General features: G+C 27.7%; 8 non-coding genes across 8 annotated transcripts; all 8 read right to left on the minus strand.

Annotated features, from left to right (window-relative positions):
- Positions 1–305: 305 nt before the first annotated feature.
- On the minus strand, positions 306–377 carry Trnae-uuc (transfer RNA glutamic acid (anticodon UUC)). The gene has a single exon. It is a non-coding gene; the product is annotated as a tRNA-Glu (tRNA).
- A 3,087-nt stretch (positions 378–3,464) lies between these two features.
- Trnae-uuc (transfer RNA glutamic acid (anticodon UUC)) lies at positions 3,465–3,536 on the minus strand. Its single transcript has one exon. It is a non-coding gene; the product is annotated as a tRNA-Glu (tRNA).
- A 3,087-nt stretch (positions 3,537–6,623) lies between these two features.
- On the minus strand, positions 6,624–6,695 carry Trnae-uuc (transfer RNA glutamic acid (anticodon UUC)). Its single transcript has one exon. It is a non-coding gene; the product is annotated as a tRNA-Glu (tRNA).
- Positions 6,696–9,784: 3,089 nt separating this feature from the next.
- Trnae-uuc (transfer RNA glutamic acid (anticodon UUC)) lies at positions 9,785–9,856 on the minus strand. The gene has a single exon. It is a non-coding gene; the product is annotated as a tRNA-Glu (tRNA).
- A 3,103-nt stretch (positions 9,857–12,959) lies between these two features.
- Trnae-uuc (transfer RNA glutamic acid (anticodon UUC)) lies at positions 12,960–13,031 on the minus strand. The gene has a single exon. It is a non-coding gene; the product is annotated as a tRNA-Glu (tRNA).
- A 3,100-nt stretch (positions 13,032–16,131) lies between these two features.
- On the minus strand, positions 16,132–16,203 carry Trnae-uuc (transfer RNA glutamic acid (anticodon UUC)). The gene has a single exon. It is a non-coding gene; the product is annotated as a tRNA-Glu (tRNA).
- A 3,100-nt stretch (positions 16,204–19,303) lies between these two features.
- Positions 19,304–19,375, minus strand: Trnae-uuc (transfer RNA glutamic acid (anticodon UUC)). The gene has a single exon. It is a non-coding gene; the product is annotated as a tRNA-Glu (tRNA).
- A 3,099-nt stretch (positions 19,376–22,474) lies between these two features.
- On the minus strand, positions 22,475–22,546 carry Trnae-uuc (transfer RNA glutamic acid (anticodon UUC)). The gene has a single exon. It is a non-coding gene; the product is annotated as a tRNA-Glu (tRNA).
- Positions 22,547–22,977: the final 431 nt, after the last annotated feature.

The raw sequence follows: 22,977 nt of genomic DNA on the forward strand, positions 1-22,977 counted from the left end.
TTAACTATGTATTATGAAAATTAATAATATAGCCAACATCTCAGCGGTCGCATCATAAAATCAATTGACAATTTGATCTCATGAACTAATTAAAAACTGCATTGGCTGAAAATCGAACCCGAGCGTGACAGGCGTGGATTCTACAACTAAACCACCAATGTTTATTAAAGTTCCGACCCCAGTAATTATACTTGGCTGACAAGAATAAACGCCAAAAAATTAATTATAATTCATTCTTACTAACAGATTTAAAGTAGCTGTGATTTTAACATAATAATATTTGTGTTATCAAAATTGAATAAAAATTCCTACACCGGGAATCGAACCCGGGCCGCCTGGGTGAAAGCCAGAAATCCTAACCCCTAGACCATGTAGGAGACATCTCATTACTCGTTACAAACGCTATGAAATTACCCAAATTAAAAATTTAATACAATTATGTCTAAATATTTAATTCGAATCCAGAAAACATTAAATATTTTCATTTATACCTATTTAATGATAACTATAATTATGAAAAATAACTATAATTATGTGCTTTACTAATTATTTATTTTGTTTTCCGTACAATACCTTGCAAACATTACGTTATGGACATTACGATTATCAAGGATATTTACAAAACTAAAACTAGTTTTTCTTACGTCGAAATATTAATGTTTTATTTCGTTTAATTCTTAAACTAAATTTTATTATAAACTAATCAGCTATAAACTTTGTTACTTGCTGTTTCAATTTTTATTAAAAAAATTATACGGAAATTAAAATAACCCATTCAGTTAGCAAAATTTAAAAATACTTGAAAATCTACAAAAAACTTTAACAAACTTTTATGTTTATTTTTTTTTAATTTTTTAAAATGCAAATAAAATACAAGATAAAATTATGTTTTATTTGCACCAGAAACTCGCAAAGTAATTTTAAACAAGAAACTTGGCACATAAAAATAAAAAGCGTTGTTAGGTGACTTAGTCGGTAGAATGTTGGAGTTTTAATTTAAAAGCTAATAATTCAAATCTATTATTAAGCGTTGTTGTTCCTACACAAATAAGTGCAAACTTTTAAACAAGATTTAAAATTTTAACAGTAATTTTCATCAATCTATGTTGTCATAAAATTTGTCCAAGTTAGTTTGTAATGTGAAAGTTGCCAATGTTCACGCTACAAACATAAATACACAAACTAACTGATACGTGGGTAATCAAATTATAAAAATTAACTAAATTGAAAAGTATCAAATATGTTAACTAATTTAAAGTTTAGATAAAATTTTTAAGTATGGTAGTTTAAAAAATCCTTTGAAACTCGCTACTCATAATATTTTTTAATCACTAACCAAACACATAACAACCGAATAATTCCCAAATTAATTTATGCATTGGAATTCGAATTATTCAACATGAATAAACAAAGTAATTTGATTAATATTCTGTTTTTGATTATAACTAATTGTTTAAACGTTAACTTACGCCTTTTAAATTTATGAAGTAAAACAATTAATCGGACAAAGTACCATCGTCACTTACTTCAGCGTATTGTTGATGTAGTAATTATTATAGTAATTCTAATTACAAATTATCTTTGCGTAATTGCCTCATAAAAGTAACTATCTCATTTACAAACCGAAGTCTGTCGATTTAACAGTTTGTAAATATAAGCGAGAGGGTTACTTAAAACAATAACAAAAATATAACAAATGTTTGGGTTTAATTATTTTTAAATAATTAAAATAGAAATAAAATATGAAGTGCATTTATATTTAATTGTTGCCAAAAAAACGTTTACAATCAGTAACTATAATCCAAGTTGCAAAACACACAGTAATAGAAAACGTGCCCGGTTAGCTCAGTCGGTAGAGCGTTGGACTTTTAATCCAACGGTCAAGGGTTCAAATCCCTTATCGGGCGTTGTTGTTTTTAAAATATGTGTTAAATCTTGATTAAGTTTAAAAATGTTAGACGATGTTGTGTGTAAATTTACTTATATTGCCATAAAAACAATTTGCTCTTGTTTTATTAGAAGAAATTACCAATATACACCACACAGACTTAATTATGCAAATTTTTTTACATATGATTATTTAAATTACCAAAATTAGATAAATTGTGTAACATTTTTTGTATTACGTAATTTAAAAGAAATTTTAGGTAAAATTATTTTTAATTTCAATGCAAATTTGTCATCCCAGTAAATATTATGCTGTACCAATCACACAGGCTATTAGTTGGCCGTTAATCGCGTCGAAGCGAAAAAAAGGGGCACCAATAACTGCTTTGAAGCGGGTGGAAAATTGGCTCTGTCTGCTGGGGTATTGCATTAACGCTTAAAGCTTTAAAAAATAAAATGTAAAATATTTAAATTTTAAATATTCCAAACCAAATCTTTATTTAGTCAATTATACTTTTTTTTAAATTTGATACATTTTTTTTGTATATAAGTTTTTCTTCGATAAGTTTATGTTGGATCTGGAAAGGTCAACTGCACGAGCTAAACATATAGAAACAACTGTTTCTTGCAGGTTAAGTATTATTGGTTCTAATTGCCCGATGATCGAGCTGCTGATTAAGTGCTGTTACAGGGTTCGAAACCGAGACCTTAGTATAAGCAAGTGTTTTGGCCACTACACCTCGCTGCCGTATTAAAAACAACCATTTAAGACCTAAAGCGACTATTAAGTTGCTTTATTAACCGCTTTAAACGTTAATCCAATACCCCAGTAGATAGTGGCGCATTTTCCCACCCGCTTGAATGCAGTTAATGGATCCAACTTTTTTTCGCTTCGAAGCGATAAAAGACTAACTAATTGGATAAAACACACACAACATATAAAATTATTAATTTACCACATACAATAGTATTTAAATTATCCAAATTGAATAAATTATTAATATTTACACTCTTTCTCTTATTAATCAGATAAATTTTTATAAATATATATATAGAAAATCGTAAAACAATATGCAGCAAAGGGACAATTGTATTGTAATTTAACATATTGTTTAAGTGTTCAATACTAAGATGTTTTCTGTGTCTTTGCCTAATAAAAAAGTGTTTAATTCAGAATACAGTTTAAAATCGCAAAGCTCCAGTCTTGTTTTTTTTTAAATTAAGCTTTAATTTTTTTTATTATATAATGGATAATCGTTTCTTTCAATTTTCTTAACTATGTATTATGAAAATTAATAATATAGCCAACATCTCAGCGGTCGCATCATAAAATCAATTGACAATTTGATCTCATGAACTAATTAAAAACTGCATTGGCTGAAAATCGAACCCGAGCGTGACAGGCGTGGATTCTACAACTAAACCACCAATGTTTATTAAAGTTCCGACCCCAGTAATTATACTTGGCTGACAAGAATAAACGCCAAAAAATTAATTATAATTCATTCTTACTAACAGATTTAAAGTAGCTGTGATTTTAACATAATAATATTTGTGTTATCAAAATTGAATAAAAATTCCTACACCGGGAATCGAACCCGGGCCGCCTGGGTGAAAGCCAGAAATCCTAACCCCTAGACCATGTAGGAGACATCTCATTACTCGTTACAAACGCTATGAAATTACCCAAATTAAAAATTTAATACAATTATGTCTAAATATTTAATTCGAATCCAGAAAACATTAAATATTTTCATTTATACCTATTTAATGATAACTATAATTATGAAAAATAACTATAATTATGTGCTTTACTAATTATTTATTTTGTTTTCCGTACAATACCTTGCAAACATTACGTTATGGACATTACGATTATCAAGGATATTTACAAAACTAAAACTAGTTTTTCTTACGTCGAAATATTAATGTTTTATTTCGTTTAATTCTTAAACTAAATTTTATTATAAACTAATCAGCTATAAACTTTGTTACTTGCTGTTTCAATTTTTATTAAAAAAATTATACGGAAATTAAAATAACCCATTCAGTTAGCAAAATTTAAAAATACTTGAAAATCTACAAAAAACTTTAACAAGCTTTTATGTTTATTTTTTTTAAATTTTTTAAAATGCAAATAAAATACAAGATAAAATTATGTTTTATTTGCACCAGAAACTCGCAAAGTAATTTTAAACAAGAAACTTGGCACATAAAAATAAAAAGCGTTGTTAGGTGACTTAGTCGGTAGAATGTTGGAGTTTTAATTTAAAAGCTAATAATTCAAATCTATTATTAAGCGTTGTTGTTCCTACACAAATAAGTGCAAACTTTTAAACAAGATTTAAAATTTTAACAGTAATTTTCATCAATCTATGTTGTCATAAAATTTGTCCAAGTTAGTTTGTAATGTGAAAGTTGCCAATGTTCACGCTACAAACATAAATACACAAACTAACTGATACGTGGGTAATCAAATTATAAAAATTAACTAAATTGAAAAGTATCAAATATGTTAACTAATTTAAAGTTTAGATAAAATTTTTAAGTATGGTAGTTTAAAAAATCCTTTGAAACTCGCTACTCATAATATTTTTTAATCACTAACCAAACACATAACAACCGAATAATTTCCAAATTAATTTATGCATTGGAATTCGAATTATTCAACATGAATAAACAAAGTAATTTGATTAATATTCTGTTTTTGATTATAACTAATTGTTTAAACGTTAACTTACGCCTTTTAAATTTATGAAGTAAAACAATTAATCGGACAAAGTACCATCGTCACTTACTTCAGCGTATTGTTGATGTAGTAATTATTATAGTAATTCTAATTACAAATTATCTTTGCGTAATTGCCTCATAAAAGTAACTATCTCATTTACAAACCGAAGTCTGTCGATTTAACAGTTTGTAAATATAAGCGAGAGGGTTACTTAAAACAATAACAAAAATATAACAAATGTTTGTGTTTAATTATTTTTAAATAATTAAAATAGAAATAAAATATGAAGTGCATTTATATTTAATTGTTGCCAAAAAAACATTTACAATCAGTAACTATAATCCAAGTTGCAAAACACACAGTATTAGAAAACGTGCCCGGTTAGCTCAGTCGGTAGAGCGTTGGACTTTTAATCCAACGGTCAAGGGTTCAAATCCCTTATCGGGCGTTGTTGTTTTTAAAATATGTGTTAATTCTAGATTAAGTTTAAAAATGTTAGACGATGTTGTGTGTAATTTTACTTATATTGCCATAAAAACAATTTGCGCTTGTTTTATTAGAAGAAATTACCAATATACACCACACAGACTTAATTATGCAAATTTTTTTACATATGATTATTTAAATTACCAAAATTAGATAAATTGTGTAACATTTTTTGTATTACGTAATTTAAAAGAAATTTTAGGTAAAATTATTTTTAATTTCAATGCAAATTTGTCATCCCAGTAAATATTATGCTGTACCAATCACACAGGCCATTAGTTGGCCGTTAATCGCGTCGAAGCGAAAAAAAGGGGCACCAATAACTGCTTTGAAGCGGGTGGAAAATTGGCTCTGTCTGCTGGGGTATTGCATTAACGCTTAAAGCTTTAAAAAATAAAATGTAAAATATTTAAATTTTAAATATTCCAAACCAAATCTTTATTTAGTCAATTATACTTTTTTTTAAATTTGATACATTTTTTTTGTATATAAGTTTTTCTTCGATAAGTTTATGTTGGATCTGGAAAGGTCAACTGCACGAGCTAAACATATAGAAACAACTGTTTCTTGCAGGTTAAGTATTATTGGTTCTAATTGCCCGATGATCGAGCTGCTGATTAAGTGCTGTTACAGGGTTCGAAACCGAGACCTTAGTATAAGCAAGTGTTTTGGCCACTACACCTCGCTGCCGTATTAAAAACAACCATTTAAGACCTAAAGCGACTATTAAGTTGCTCTATTAACCGCTTTAAACGTTAATCCAATACCCCAGTAGATAGTGGCGCATTTTCCCACCCGCTTGAATGCAGTTAATGGATCCAACTTTTTTTCGCTTCGAAGCGATAAAAGACTAACTAATTGGATAAAACACACACAACATATAAAATTATTAATTTACCACATACAATAGTATTTAAATTATCCAAATTGAATAAATTATTAATATTTACACTCTTTCTCTTATTAATCAGATAAATTTTTATAAATATATATATAGAAAATCGTAAAACAATATGCAGCAAAGGGACAATTGTATTGTAATTTAACATATTGTTTAAGTGATCAATACTAAGATGTTTTCTGTGTCTTGGCCTAATAAAAAAGTGTTTAATTCAGAATACAGTTTAAAATCGCAAAGCTCCAGTCTTGTTTTTTTTTAAATTAAGCTTTAATTTTTTTTATTATATAATGGATAATCGTTTCTTTCAATTTTCTTAACTATGTATTATGAAAATTAATAATATAGCCAACATCTCAGCGGTCGCATCATAAAATCAATTGACAATTTGATCTCATGAACTAATTAAAAACTGCATTGGCTGAAAATCGAACCCGAGCGTGACAGGCGTGGATTCTACAACTAAACCACCAATGTTTATTAAAGTTCCGACCCCAGTAATTATACTTGGCTGACAAGAATAAACGCCAAAAAATTAATTATAATTCATTCTTACTAACAGATTTAAAGTAGCTGTGATTTTAACATAATAATATTTGTGTTATCAAAATTGAATAAAAATTCCTACACCGGGAATCGAACCCGGGCCGCCTGGGTGAAAGCCAGAAATCCTAACCCCTAGACCATGTAGGAGACATCTCATTACTCGTTACAAACGCTATGAAATTACCCAAATTAAAAATTTAATACAATTATGTCTAAATATTTAATTCGAATCCAGAAAACATTAAATATTTTCATTTATACCTATTTAATGATAACTATAATTATAAAAAATAACTATAATTATGTGCTTTACTAATTATTTATTTTGTTTTCCGTACAATACCTTGCAAACATTACGTTATGGACATTACGATTATCAAGGATATTTACAAAACTAAAACTAGTTTTTCTTACGTCGAAATATTAATGTTTTATTTCGTTTAATTCTTAAACTAAATTTTATTATAATCTAATCAGCTATAAACTTTGTTACTTGCTGTTTCAATTTTTATTAAAAAAATTATACGGAAATCAAAATAACCCATTCAGTTAGCAAAATTTAAAAATACTTGAAAATCTACAAAAAACTTTAACAAACTTTTATGTTTATTTTTTTTTAATTTTTTAAAATGCAAATAAAATACAAGATAAAATTATGTTTTATTTGCACCAGAAACTCGCAAAGTAATTTTAAACAAGAAACTTGGCACATCAAAATAAAAAGCGTTGTTAGGTGACTTAGTCGGTAGAATGTTGGAGTTTTAATTTAAAAGCTAATAATTCAAATCTATTATTAAGCGTTGTTGTTCCTACACAAATAAGTGCAAACTTTTAAACAAGATTTAAAATTTTAACAGTAATTTTCATCAATCTATGTTGTCATAAAATTTGTCCAAGTTAGTTTGTAATGTGAAAGTTGCCAATGTTCACGCTACAAACATAAATACACAAACTAACTGATACGTGGGTAATCAAATTATAAAAATTAACTAAATTGAAAAGTATCAAATATGTTAACTAATTTAAAGTTTAGATAAAATTTTTAAGTATGGTAGTTTAAAAAATCCTTTGAAACTCGCTACTCATAATATTTTTTAATCACTAACCAAACACATAACAACCGAATAATTCCCAAATTAATTTATGCATTGGAATTCGAATTATTCAACATGAATAAACAAAGTAATTTGATTAATATTCTGTTTTTGATTATAACTAATTGTTTAAACGTTAACTTACGCCTTTTAAATTTATGAAGTAAAACAATTAATCGGACAAAGTACCATCGTCACTTACTTCAGCGTATTGTTGATGTAGTAATTATTATAGTAATTCTAATTACAAATTATCTTTGCGTAATTGCCTCATAAAAGTAACTATCTCATTTACAAACCGAAGTCTGTCGATTTAACAGTTTGTAAATATAAGCGAGAGGGTTACTTAAAACAATAACAAAAATATAACAAATGTTTGTGTTTAATTATTTTTAAATAATTAAAATAGAAATAAAATATGAAGTGCATTTATATTTAATTGTTGCCAAAAAAACGTTTACAATCAGTAACTATAATCCAAGTTGCAAAACACACAGTAATAGAAAACGTGCCCGGTTAGCTCAGTCGGTAGAGCGTTGGACTTTTAATCCAACGGTCAAGGGTTCAAATCCCTTATCGGGCGTTGTTGTTTTTAAAATATGTGTTAATTCTTGATTAAGTTTAAAAATGTTAGACGATGTTGTGTGTAAATTTACTTATATTGCCATAAAAACAATTTGCTCTTGTTTTATTAGAAGAAATTACCAATATACACCACACAGACTTAATTATGCAAATTTTTTTACATATGATTATTTAAATTACCAAAATTAGATAAATTGTGTAACATTTTTTGTATTACGTAATTTAAAAGAAATTTTAGGTAAAATTATTTTTAAATTCAATGCAAATTTGTCATCCCAGTAAATATTATGCTGTACCAATCACATAGGCCATTAGTTGGCCGTTAATCGCGTCGAAGCGAAAAAAAGGGGCACCAATAACTGCTTTGAAGCGGGTGGAAAATTGGCTCTGTCTGCTGGGGTATTGCATTAACGCTTAAAGCTTTAAAAAATAAAATGTAAAATATTTAAATTTTAAATATTCCAAACCAAATCTTTATTTAGTCAATTATACTTTTTTTTAAATTTGATACATTTTTTTTGTATATAAGTTTTTCTTCGATAAGTTTATGTTGGATCTGGAAAGGTCAACTGCACGAGCTAAGCATATAGAAACAACTGTTTCTTGCAGGTTAAGTATTATTGGTTCTAATTGCCCGATGATCGAGCTGCTGATTAAGTGCTGTTACAGGGTTCGAAACCGAGACCTTAGTATAAGCAAGTGTTTTGGCCACTACACCTCGCTGCCGTATTAAAAACAACCATTTAAGACCTAAAGCGACTATTAAGTTGCTCTATTAACTATTAACCAACGTTAATCCAATACCCCAGTAGATAGTGGCGCATTTTCCCACCCGCTTGAATGCAGTTAATGGATCCAACTTTTTTTCGCTTCGAAGCGATAAAAGACTAACTAATTGGATAAAACACACACAACATATAAAATTATTAATTTACCATATACAATAGTATTTAAATTATCCAAATTGAATAAATTATTAATATTTACACTCTTTCTCTTATTAATCAGATAAATTTTTATAAATATATATATAGAAAATCGTAAAACAATATGCAGCAAAGGGACAATTGTATTGTAATTTAACATATTGTTTAAGTGATCAATACTAAGATGTTTTCTGTGTCTTTGCCTAATAAAAAAGTGTTTAATTCAGAATACAGTTTAAAATCGCAAAGCTCCAGTCTTGTTTTTTTTAAAATTAAGCTTTAATTTTTTTTATTATATAATGGATAATCGTTTCTTTCAATTTTCTTAACTATGTATTATGAAAATTAATAATATAGCCAACATCTCAGCGGTCGCATCATAAAATCAATTGACAATTTGATCTCATGAACTAATTAAAAACTGCATTGGCTGAAAATCGAACCCGAGCGTGACAGGCGTGGATTCTACAACTAAACCACCAATGTTTATTAAAGTTCCGACCCCAGTAATTATACTTGGCTGACAAGAATAAACGCCAAAAAAATTAATTATAATTCATTCTTACTAACAGATTTAAAGTAGCTGTAATTTTAACATAATAATATATGTGTTATCAAAATTGAATAAAAATTCCTACACCGGGAATCGAACCCGGGCCGCCTGGGTGAAAGCCAGAAATCCTAACCCCTAGACCATGTAGGAGACATCTCATTACTCGTTACAAACGCTATGAAATTACCCAAATTAAAAATTTAATACAATTATGTCTAAATATTTAATTCGAATCCAGAAAACATTAAATATTTTCATTTATACCTATTTAATGATAACTATAATTATGAAAAATAACTATAATTATGTGCTTTACTAATTATTTATTTTGTTTTCCGTACAATACCTTGCAAACATTACGTTATGGACATTACGATTATCAAGGATATTTACAAAACTAAAACTAGTTTTTCTTACGTCGAAATATTAATGTTTTATTTCGTTTAATTCTTAAACTAAATTTTATTATAAACTAATCAGCTATAAACTTTGTTACTTGCTGTTTCAATTTTTATTAAAAAAATTATACGGAAATTAAAATAACCCATTCAGTTAGCAAAATTTAAAAATACTTGAAAATCTACAAAAAACTTTAACAAACTTTTATGTTTATTTTTTTTTAATTTTTTAAAATGCAAATAAAATACAAGATAAAATTATGTTTTATTTGCACCAGAAACTCGCAAAGTAATTTTAAACAAGAAACTTGGCACATAAAAATAAAAAGCGTTGTTAGGTGACTTAGTCGGTAGAATGTTGGAGTTTTAATTTAAAAGCTAATAATTCAAATCTATTATTAAGCGTTGTTGTTCCTACACAAATAAGTGCAAACTTTTAAACAAGATTTAAAATTTTAACAGTAATTTTCATCAATCTATGTTGTCATAAAATTTGTCCAAGTTAGTTTGTAATGTGAAAGTTGCCAATGTTCACGCTACAAACATAAATACACAAACTAACTGATACGTGGGTAATCAAATTATAAAAATTAACTAAATTGAAAAGTATCAAATATGTTAACTAATTTAAAGTTTAGATAAAATTTTTAAGTATGGTAGTTTAAAAAATCCTTTTAAACTCGCTACTCATAATATTTTTTAATCACTAACCAAACACATAACAACCGAATAATTTCCAAATTAATTTATGCATTGGAATTCGAATTATTCAACATGAATAAACAAAGTAATTTGATTAATATTCTGTTTTTGATTATAACTAATTGTTTAAACGTTAACTTACGCCTTTTAAATTTATGAAGTAAAACAATTAATCGGACAAAGTACCATCGTCACTTACTTCAGCGTATTGTTGATGTAGTAATTATTATAGTAATTCTAATTACAAATTATCTTTGCGTAATTGCCTCATAAAAGTAACTATCTCATTTACAAACCGAAGTCTGTCGATTTAACAGTTTGTAAATATAAGCGAGAGGGTTACTTAAAACAATAACAAAAATATAACAAATGTTTGTGTTTAATTATTTTTAAATAATTAAAATAGAAATAAAATATGAAGTGCATTTATATTTAATTGTTGCCAAAAAAACGTTTACAATCAGTAACTATAATCCAAGTTGCAAAACACACAGTAATAGAAAACGTGCCCGGTTAGCTCAGTCGGTAGAGCGTTGGACTTTTAATCCAACGGTCAAGGGTTCAAATCCCTTATCGGGCGTTGTTGTTTTTAAAATATGCGTTAATTCTAGATTAAGTTTAAAAATGTTAGACGATGTTGTGTGTAATTTTACTTATATTGCCATAAAAACAATTTGCTCTTGTTTTATTAGAAGAAATTACCAATATACACCACGTAGACTTAATTATGCAAATTTTTTTACATATAATTATTTAAATTACCAAAATTAGATAAATTGTGTAACATTTTTTGTATTACGTAATTTAAAATAAATTTTAGGTAAAATTATTTTAAATTTTATTGCAAAATCGTCATCCCAGTAAATATTATGCTGTACCAATCACACAGGCCATTAGTTGGCCGTTAATCGCGTCGAAGCGAAAAAAAGGGGCACCAACAACTGCTTTAAAGCGGGTGGAAAATGGGCTCTGTCTGCTGGGGTATTGCATTAACGCTTAAAGCTTTACAAAATAAAATGTAAAATATTTAAATTTTAAATATTCCAAACCAAATCTTTATTTAGTCAAATATACTTTTTTTTAAATTTGATACCTTTTTTTTTGTATATAAGTTTTTCTTCGATAAGTTTATGTTGGATCTGGAAAGGTCAACTGCACGAGCTAAACATATAGAAACAACTGTTTCTTGCAGGTTAAGTATTATTGAATCTAATTGCCCGATGATTGAGCTGCTGATTAAGTGCTGTTACAGGGTTCGAAACCGAGACCTTAGTAGTGTAAGCAAGTGTTTTGGCCACTACACCACGCTGCCCGTTTAAAAACAACCACTTAAACACCCCTTTAAGACCTAAAGCGACTATTAAGTTGCTCTATTAACCGCTTTAAGCGTTAATCCAATACCCCAGCAGATAGTGGCGCATTTTCTCACCCGCTTGAATGCAGTTAATGGATCCAACTTTTTTTCGCTTCGAAGCGATAAAAGACTAACTAATTGGATAGAACACACACAACATATAAAATTATTAAATTACCACATACAATAGTATTTAAATTATCCAAATTGAATAAATTATAAACATTTACATTCTTTCTCTTATTAATCAGATAAATTTTTATAAATATATATATAGAAAATCTTAAAACAATATGCAGAAAAGGAACAATTGTATTGTAATTTAACATATTGTTTAAGTGATCAATACTAAGATGTTTTCTGTGTCTTTGCCTAATAAAAAAGTGTTTAATTCAGAATACAGTTTAAAATCGCAAAGCTCCAGTCTTGTTTTTTTTAAAATTAAGCTTTAATTTTTTTTATTATATAATGGATAATCGTTTCTTTCAATTTTCTTAACTATGTATTACGAAAATTAATAATATAGCCAACATCTCAGCGGTCGCATCATAAAATCAATTGACAATTTGATCTCATGAACTAATTAAAAACTGCATTGGCTGAAAATCGAACCCGAGCGTGACAGGCGTGGATTCTACAACTAAACCACCAATGTTTATTAAAGTTCCGACCCCAGTAATTATACTTGGCTGACAAGAATAAACGCCAAAAAATTAATTATAATTCATTCTTACTAACAGATTTAAAGTAGCTGTGATTTTAACATAATAATATTTGTGTTATCAAAATTGAATAAAAATTCCTACACCGGGAATCGAACCCGGGCCGCCTGGGTGAAAGCCAGGAATCCTAACCCCTAGACCATGTAGGAGACATCTCATTACTCGTTACAAACGCTATGAAATTACCCAAATTAAAAATTTAATACAATTATGTCTAAATATTTAATTCGAATCCAGAAAACATTAAATATTTTCATTTATACCTATCTAATGATAACTATAATTATGAAAAATAACTATAATTATGTGCTTTACTAATTATTTATTTTGTTTTCCGTACAATACCTTGCAAACATTACGTTATGGACATTACGATTATCAAGGATATTTACAAAACTAAAACTAGTTTTTCTTACGTCGAAATATTAATGTTTTATTTCGTTTAATTCTTAAACTAAATTTTATTATAATCTAATCAGCTATAAACTTTGTTACTTGCTGTTTCAATTTTTATTAAAAAAATTATACGGAAATCAAAATAACCAATTCAGTTAGCAAAATTTAAAAATACTTGAAAATCTACAAAAAACTTTAACAAACTTTTATGTTTATTTTTTTTAAATTTTTTAAAATGCAAATAAAATACAAGATAAAATTATGTTTTATTTGCACCAGAAACTCGCAAAGTAATTTTAAACAAGAAACTTGGCACATCAAAATAAAAAGCGTTGTTAGGTGACTTAGTCGGTAGAATGTTGGAGTTTTAATTTAAAAGCTAATAATTCAAATCTATTATTAAGCGTTGTTGTTCCTACACAAATAAGTGCAAACTTTTAAACAAGATTTAAAATTTTAACAGTAATTTTCATCAATCTATGTTGTCATAAAATTTGTCCAAGTTAGTTTGTAATGTGAAAGTTGCCAATGTTCACGCTACAAACATAAATACACAAACTAACTGATACGTGGGTAATCAAATTATAAAAATTAACTAAATTGAAAAGTATCAAATATGTTAACTAATTTAAAGTTTAGATAAAATTTTTAAGTATGGTAGTTTAAAAAATCCTTTGAAACTCGCTACTCATAATATTTTTTAATCACTAACCAAACACATAACAACCGAATAATTCCCAAATTAATTTATGCATTGGAATTCGAATTATTCAACATGAATAAACAAAGTAATTTGATTAATATTCTGTTTTTGATTATAACTAATTGTTTAAACGTTAACTTACGCCTTTTAAATTTATGAAGTAAAACAATTAATCGGACAAAGTACCATCGTCACTTACTTCAGCGTATTGTTGATGTAGTAATTATTATAGTAATTCTAATTACAAATTATCTTTGCGTAATTGCCTCATAAAAGTAACTATCTCATTTACAAACCGAAGTCTGTCGATTTAACAGTTTGTAAATATAAGCGAGAGGGTTACTTAAAACAATAACAAAAATATAACAAAAGTTTGTGTTTAATTATTTTTAAATAATTAAAATAGAAATAAAATATGAAGTGCATTTATATTTAATTGTTGCCAAAAAAACGTTTACAATCAGTAACTATAATCCAAGTTGCAAAACACACAGTAATAGAAAACGTGCCCGGTTAGCTCAGTCGGTAGAGCGTTGGACTTTTAATCCAACGGTCAAAGGTTCAAATCCCTTATCGGGCGTTGTTGTTTTTAAAATATGTGTTAATTCTTGATTAAGTTTAAAAATGTTAGACGATGTTGTGTGTAAATTTACTTATATTGCCATAAAAACAATTTGCTCTTGTTTTATTAGAAGAAATTACCAATATACACCACACAGACTTAATTATGCAAATTTTTTTACATATGATTATTTAAATTACCAAAATTAGATAAATTGTGTAACATTTTTTGTATTACGTAATTTAAAAAAAATTTTAGGTAAAATTATTTTTAATTTCAATGCAAATTTGTCATCCCAGTAAATATTATGCTGTACCAATCACACAGGCTATTAGTTGGCCGTTAATCGCGTCGAAGCGAAAAAAAGGGGCACCAATAACTGCTTTAAAGCGGGTGGAAAATTGGCTCTGTCTGCTGGGGTATTGCATTAACGCTTAAAGCTTTAAAAAATAAAATGTAAAATATTTAAATTTTAAATATTCCAAACCAAATCTTTATTTAGTCAATTATACTTTTTTTTAAATTTGATACATTTTTTTTGTATATAAGTTTTTCTTCGATAAGTTTATGTTGGATCTGGAAAGGTCAACTGCACGAGCTAAACATATAGAAACAACTGTTTCTTGCAGGTTAAGTATTATTGGTTCTAATTGCCCGATGATCGAGCTGCTGATTAAGTGCTGTTACAGGGTTCGAAACCGAGACCTTAGTATAAGCAAGTGTTTTGGCCACTACACCTCGCTGCCGTATTAAAAACAACCACTTAAACACCCCTTTAAGACCTAAAGCGACTATTAAGTTGCTCTATTAACCGCTTTAAGCGTTAATCCAATACCCCAGCAGATAGTGGCGCATTTTCCCACCCGCTTGAATGCAGTTAATGGATCCAACTTTTTTTCGCTTCGAAGCGATAAAAGACTAACTAATTGGATAAAACACACACAACATATAAAATTATTAATTTACCACATACAATAGTATTTAAATTATCCAAATTGAATAAATTATTAATATTTACACTCTTTCTCTTATTAATCAGATAAATTTTTATAAATATATATATAGAAAATCGTAAAACAATATGCAGCAAAGGGACAATTGTATTGTAATTTAACATATTGTTTAAGTGATCAATACTAAGATGTTTTCTGTGTCTTTGCCTAATAAAAAAGTGTTTAATTCAGAATACAGTTTAAAATCGCAAAACTCCAGTCTTGTTTTTTTTTAAAATTAAGCTTTAATTTTTTTTATTATATAATGGATAATCGTTTCTTTCAATTTTCTTAACTATGTATTATGAAAATTAATAATATAGCCAACATCTCAGCGGTCGCATCATAAAATCAATTGACAATTTGATCTCGTGAACTAATTAAAAACTGCATTGGCTGAAAATCGAACCCGAGCGTGACAGGCGTGGATTCTACAACTAAACCACCAATGTTTATTAAAGTTCCGACCCCAGTAATTATACTTGGCTGACAAGAATAAACGCCAAAAAATTAATTATAATTCATTCTTACTAACAGATTTAAAGTAGCTGTGATTTTAACATAATAATATTTGTGTTATCAAAATTGAATAAAAATTCCTACACCGGGAATCGAACCCGGGCCGCCTGGGTGAAAGCCAGGAATCCTAACCCCTAGACCATGTAGGAGACATCTCATTACTCGTTACAAACGCTATGAAATTACCCAAATTAAAAATTTAATACAATTATGTCTAAATATTTAATTCGAATCCAGAAAACATTAAATATTTTCATTTATACCTATTTAATGATAACTATAATTATGAAAAATAACTATACTTATGTGCTTTACTAATTATTTATTTTGTTTTCCGTACAATACCTTGCAAACATTACGTTATGGACATTACGATTATCAAGGATATTTACAAAACTAAAACTAGTTTTTCTTACGTCGAAATATTAATGTTTTATTTCGTTTAATTCTTAAACTAAATTTTATTATAATCTAATCAGCTATAAACTTTGTTACTTGCTGTTTCAATTTTTATTAAAAAAATTATACGGAAATCAAAATAACCCATTCAGTTAGCAAAATTTAAAAATACTTGAAAATCTACAAAAAACTTTAACAAACTTTTATGTTTATTTTTTTTAAATTTTTTAAAATGCAAATAAAATACAAGATAAAATTATGTTTTATTTGCACCAGAAACTCGCAAAGTAATTTTAAACAAGAAACTTGGCACATCAAAATAAAAAGCGTTGTTAGGTGACTTAGTCGGTAGAATGTTGGAGTTTTAATTTAAAAGCTAATAATTAAAATCTATTATTAAGCGTTGTTGTTCCTACACAAATAAGTGCAAACTTTTAAACAAGATTTAAAATTTTAACAGTAATTTTCATCAATCTATGTTGTCATAAAATTTGTCCAAGTTAGTTTGTAATGTGAAAGTTGCCAATGTTCACGCTACAAACATAAATACACAAACTAACTGATACGTGGGTAATCAAATTATAAAAATTAACTAAATTGAAAAGTATCAAATATGTTAACTAATTTAAAGTTTAGATAAAATTTTTAAGTATGGTAGTTTAAAAAATCCTTTGAAACTCGCTACTCATAATATTTTTTAATCACTAACCAAACACATAACAACCGAATAATTCCCAAATTAATTTATGCATTGGAATTCCAATTATTCAACATGAATAAACAAAGTAATTTGATTAATATTCTGTTTTTGATTATAACTAATTGTTTAAACGTTAACTTACGCCTTTTAAATTTATGAAGTAAAACAATTAATCGGACAAAGTACCATCGTCACTTACTTCAGCGTATTGTTGATGTAGTAATTATTATAGTAATTCTAATTACAAATTATCTTTGCGTAATTGCCTCATAAAAGTAACTATCTCATTTACAAACCGAAGTCTGTCGATTTAACAGTTTGTAAATATAAGCGAGAGGGTTACTTAAAACAATAACAAAAATATAACAAATGTTTGTGTTTAATTATTTTTAAATAATTAAAATAGAAATAAAATATGAAGTGCATTTATATTTAATTGTTGCCAAAAAAACGTTTACAATCAGTAACTATAATTCAAGTTGCAAAACACACAGTAATAGAAAACGTGCCCGGTTAGCTCAGTCGGTAGAGCGTTGGACTTTTAATCCAACGGTCAAGGGTTCAAATCCCTTATCGGGCGTTGTTGTTTTTAAAATATGTGTTAATTCTTGATTAAGTTTAAAAATGTTAGACGATGTTGTGTGTAAATTTGCTTATATTGCCATAAAAACAATTTGCTCTTGTTTTATTAGAAGAAATTACCAATATACACCACACAGACTTAATTATGCAAATTTTTTTACATATGATTATTTAAATTACCAAAATTAGATAAATTGTGTAACATTTTTTGTATTACGTAATTTAAAAGAAATTTTAGGTAAAATTATTTTTAATTTCAATGCAAATTTGTCATCCCAGTAAATATTATGCTGTACCAATCACACAGGCTATTAGTTGGCCGTTAATCGCGTCGAAGCGAAAAAAAGGGGCACCAATAACTGCTTTGAAGCGGGTGGAAAATTGGCTCTGTCTGCTGGGGTATTGCATTAACGCTTAAAGCTTTAAAAAATAAAATGTAAAATATTTAAATTTTAAATATTCCAAACCAAATCTTTATTTAGTCAATTATACTTTTTTTTAAATTTGATACATTTTTTTTGTATATAAGTTTTTCTTCGATAAGTTTATGTTGGATCTGGAAAGGTCAACTGCACGAGCTAAACATATAGAAACAACTGTTTCTTGCAGGTTAAGTATTATTGGTTCTAATTGCCCGATGATCGAGCTGCTGATTAAGTGCTGTTACAGGGTTCGAAACCGAGACCTTAGTATAAGCAAGTGTTTTGGCCACTACACCTCGCTGCCGTATTAAAAACAACCACTTAAACACCCCTTTAAGACCTAAAGCGACTATTAAGTTGCTCTATTAACCGCTTTAAGCGTTAATCCAATACCCCAGCAGATAGTGGCGCATTTTCCCACCCGCTTGAATGCAGTTAATGGAACCAACTTTTTTTCGCTTCGAAGCGATAAAAGACTAACTAATTGGATAAAACACACACAACATATAAAATTATTAATTTACCACATACAATAGTATTTAAATTATCCAAATTGAATAAATTATTAATATTTACACTCTTTCTCTTATTAATCAGATAAATTTTTATAAATATATATATAGAAAATCGTAAAACAATATGCAGCAAAGAGACAATTGTATTGTAATTTAACATATTGTTTAAGTGATCAATACTAAGATGTTTTCTGTGTCTTTGCCTAATAAAAAAGTGTTTAATTCAGAATAAAGTTTAAAATCGCAAAACTCCAGTCTTGTTTTTTTTTAAAATTAAGCTTTAATTTTTTTTATTATATAATGGATAATCGTTTCTTTCAATTTTCTTAACTATGTATTATGAAAATTAATAATATAGCCAACATCTCAGCGGTCGCATCATAAAATCAATTGACAATTTGATCTCATGAACTAATTAAAAACTGCATTGGCTGAAAATCGAACCCGAGCGTGACAGGCGTGGATTCTACAACTAAACCACCAATGTTTATTAAAGTTCCGACCCCAGTAATTATACTTGGCTGACAAGAATAAACGCCAAAAAATTAATTATAATTCATTCTTACTAACAGATTTAAAGTAGCTGTGATTTTAACATAATAATATTTGTGTTATCAAAATTGTATAAAAATTCCTACACCGGGAATCGAACCCGGGCCGCCTGGGTGAAAGCCAGGAATCCTAACCCCTAGACCATGTAGGAGACATCTCATTACTCGTTACAAACGCTATGAAATTACCCAAATTAAAAATTGAATACAATTATGTCTAAATATTTAATTCGAATCCAGAAAACATTAAATATTTTCATTTATACCTATTTAATGATAACTATAATTATGAAAAATAACTATAATTATGTGCTTTACTAATTATTTATTTTGTTTTCCGTACAATACCTTGCAAACATTACGTTATGGACATTACGATTATCAAGGATATTTACAAAACTAAAACTAGTTTTTCTTACGTCGAAATATTAATGTTTTATTTCGTTTAATTCTTAAACTAAATTTTATTATAAACTAATCAGCTATAAACTTTGTTACTTGCTGTTTCAATTTTTATTAAAAAAATTATACGGAAATCAAAATAACCCATTCAGTTAGCAAAATTTAAAAATACTTGAAAATCCACAAAAACTTTAACAAACTTTTATGTTTATTTTTTTTAAATTTTTTAAAATGCAAATAAAATACAAGATAAAATTATGTTTTATTTGCACCAGAAAATCGCAAAGTAATTTTAAACAAGAAATTTGGCACATAAAAATAAAAAGCGTTGTTAGGTGACTTAGTCGGTAGAATGTTGGAGTTTTAATTTAAAAGCTAATAATTCAAATCTATTATTAAGCGTTGTTGTTCCTACACAAATAAGTGCAAACTTTTAAACAAGATTTAAAATTTTAACAGTAATTTTCATCAATCTATGTTGTCATAAAATTTGTCCAAGTTAGTTTGTAATGTGAAAGTTGCCAATGTTCACGCTACAAACATAAATACACAAACTAACTGATACGTGGGTAATCAAATTATAAAAATTAACTAAATTGAAAAGTATCAAATATGTTAACTAATTTAAAGTTTAGATAAAATTTTTAAGTATGGTAGTTTAAAAAATCCTTTGAAACTCGCTACTCATAATATTTTTTAATCACTAACCAAACACATAACAACCGAATAATTCCCAAATTAATTTATGCATTGGAATTCGAATTATTCAACATGAATAAACAAAGTAATTTGATTAATATTCTGTTTTTGATTATAATTAATTGTTTAAACGTTAACTTACGCCTTTTAAATTTATGAAGTAAAACAATTAATCGGACAAAGTACCATCGTCACTTACTTCAGCGTATTGTTGATGTAGTAATTATTATAGTAATTCTAATTACAAATTATCTTTGCGTAATTGCCTCATAAAAGTAACTATCTCATTTACAAACCGAAGTCTGTCGATTTAACAGTTTGTAAATATAAGCGAGAGGGTTACTTAAAACAATAACAAAAATATAACAAATGTTTGTGTTTAATTATTTTTAAATAATTAAAATAGAAATAAAATATGAAGTGCATTTATATTTAATTGTTGCCAAAAAAACGTTTACAATCAGTAACTATAATCCAAGTTGCAAAACACACAGTAATAGAAAACGTGCCCGGTTAGCTCAGTCGGTAGAGCGTTGGACTTTTAATCCAACGGTCAAGGGTTCAAATCCCTTATCGGGCGTTGTTGTTTTTAAAATATGTGTTAATTCTTGATTAAGTTTAAAAATGTTAGACGATGTTGTGTGTAAATTTACTTATATTGCCATAAAAACAATTTGCTTTTGTTTTATTAGAAGAAATTACCAATATACACCACACAGACTTAATTATGCAAATTTTTTTACATATGATTATTTAAATTACCAAAATTAGATAAATTGTGTAACATTTTTTGTATTACGTAATTTAAAAAAAATTTTAGGTAAAATTATTTTTAATTTCAATGCAAATTTGTCATCCCAGTAAATATTATGCTGTACCAATCACACAGGCTATTAGTTGGCCGTTAATCGCGTCGAAGCGAAAAAAAGGGGCACCAATAACTGCTTTAAAGCGGGTGGAAAATTGGCTCTGTCTGCTGGGGTATTGCATTAACGCTTAAAGCTTTAAAAAATAAAATGTAAAATATTTAAATTTTAAATATTCCAAACCAAATCTTTATTTAGTCAATTATACTTTTTTTTAAATTTGATACATTTTTTTTGTATATAAGTTTTTCTTCGATAAGTTTATGTTGGATCTGGAAAGGTCAACTGCACGAGCTAAACATATAGAAACAACTGTTTCTTGCAGGTTAAGTATTATTGGTTCTAATTGCCCGATGATCGAGCTGCTGATTAAGTGCTGTTACAGGGTTCGAAACCGAGACCTTAGTATAAGCAAGTGTTTTGGCCACTACACCTCGCTGCCGTATTAAAAACAACCACTTAAACACCCCTTTAAGACCTAAAGCGACTATTAAGTTGCTCTATTAACCGCTTTAAGCGTTAATCCAATACCCCAGCAGATAGTGGCGCATTTTCCCACCCGCTTGAATGCAGTTAATGGATCCAACTTTTTTTCGCTTCGAAGCGATAAAAGACTAACTAATTGGATAAAACACACACAACATATAAAATTATTAATTTACCACATACAATAGTATTTAAATTATCCAAATTGAATAAATTATTAATATTTACACTCTTTCTCTTATTAATCAGATAAATTTTTATAAATATATATATAGAAAATCGTAAAACAATATGCAGCAAAGGGACAATTGTATTGTAATTTAACATATTGTTTAAGTGATCAATACTAAGATGTTTTCTGTGTCTTTGCCTAATAAAAAAGTGTTTAATTCAGAATACAGTTTAAAATCGCAAAACTCCAGTCTTGTTTTTTTTTAAAATTAAGCTTTAATTTTTTTTATTATATAATGGATAATCGTTTCTTTCAATTTTCTTAACTATGTATTATGAAAATTAATAATATAGCCAACATCTCAGCGGTCGCATCATAAAATCAATTGACAATTTGATCTCGTGAACTAATTAAAAACTGCATTGGCTGAAAATCGAACATGAGCGTGACAGGCGTGGATTCTACAACTAAACCACCAATGTTTATTAAAGTTCCGACCCCAGTAATTATACTTGGCTGACAAGAATAAACGCCAAAAAATTAATTATAATTCATTCTTACTAACAGATTTAAAGTAGCTGTGATTTTAACATAATAATATTTGTGTTATCAAAATTGAATAAAAATTCCTACACCGGGAATCGAACCCGGGCCGCCTGGGTGAAAGCCAGGAATCCTAACCCCTAGACCATGTAGGAGACATCTCATTACTCGTTACAAACGCTATGAAATTACCCAAATTAAAAATTTAATACAATTATGTCTAAATATTTAATTCGAATCCAGAAAACATTAAATATTTTCATTTATACCTATTTAATGATAACTATAATTATGAAAAATAACTATACTTATGTGCTTTACTAATTATTTATTTTGTTTTCCGTACAATACCTTGCAAACATTACGTTATGGACATTACGATTATCAAGGATATTTACAAAACTAAAACTAGTTTTTCTTACGTCGAAATATTAATGTTTTATTTCGTTTAATTCTTAAACTAAATTTTATTATAATCTAATCAGCTATAAACTTTGTTACTTGCTGTTTCAATTTTTATTAAAAAAATTATACGGAAATCAAAATAACCCATTCAGTTAGCAAAATTTAAAAATACTTGAAAATC

This window comes from Corella eumyota, chromosome 7 (genome assembly GCF_963082875.1).
Source record: "Corella eumyota chromosome 7, kaCorEumy4.1, whole genome shotgun sequence".
Classification (NCBI taxonomy): Eukaryota; Metazoa; Chordata; class Ascidiacea; order Phlebobranchia; family Corellidae; genus Corella; species Corella eumyota.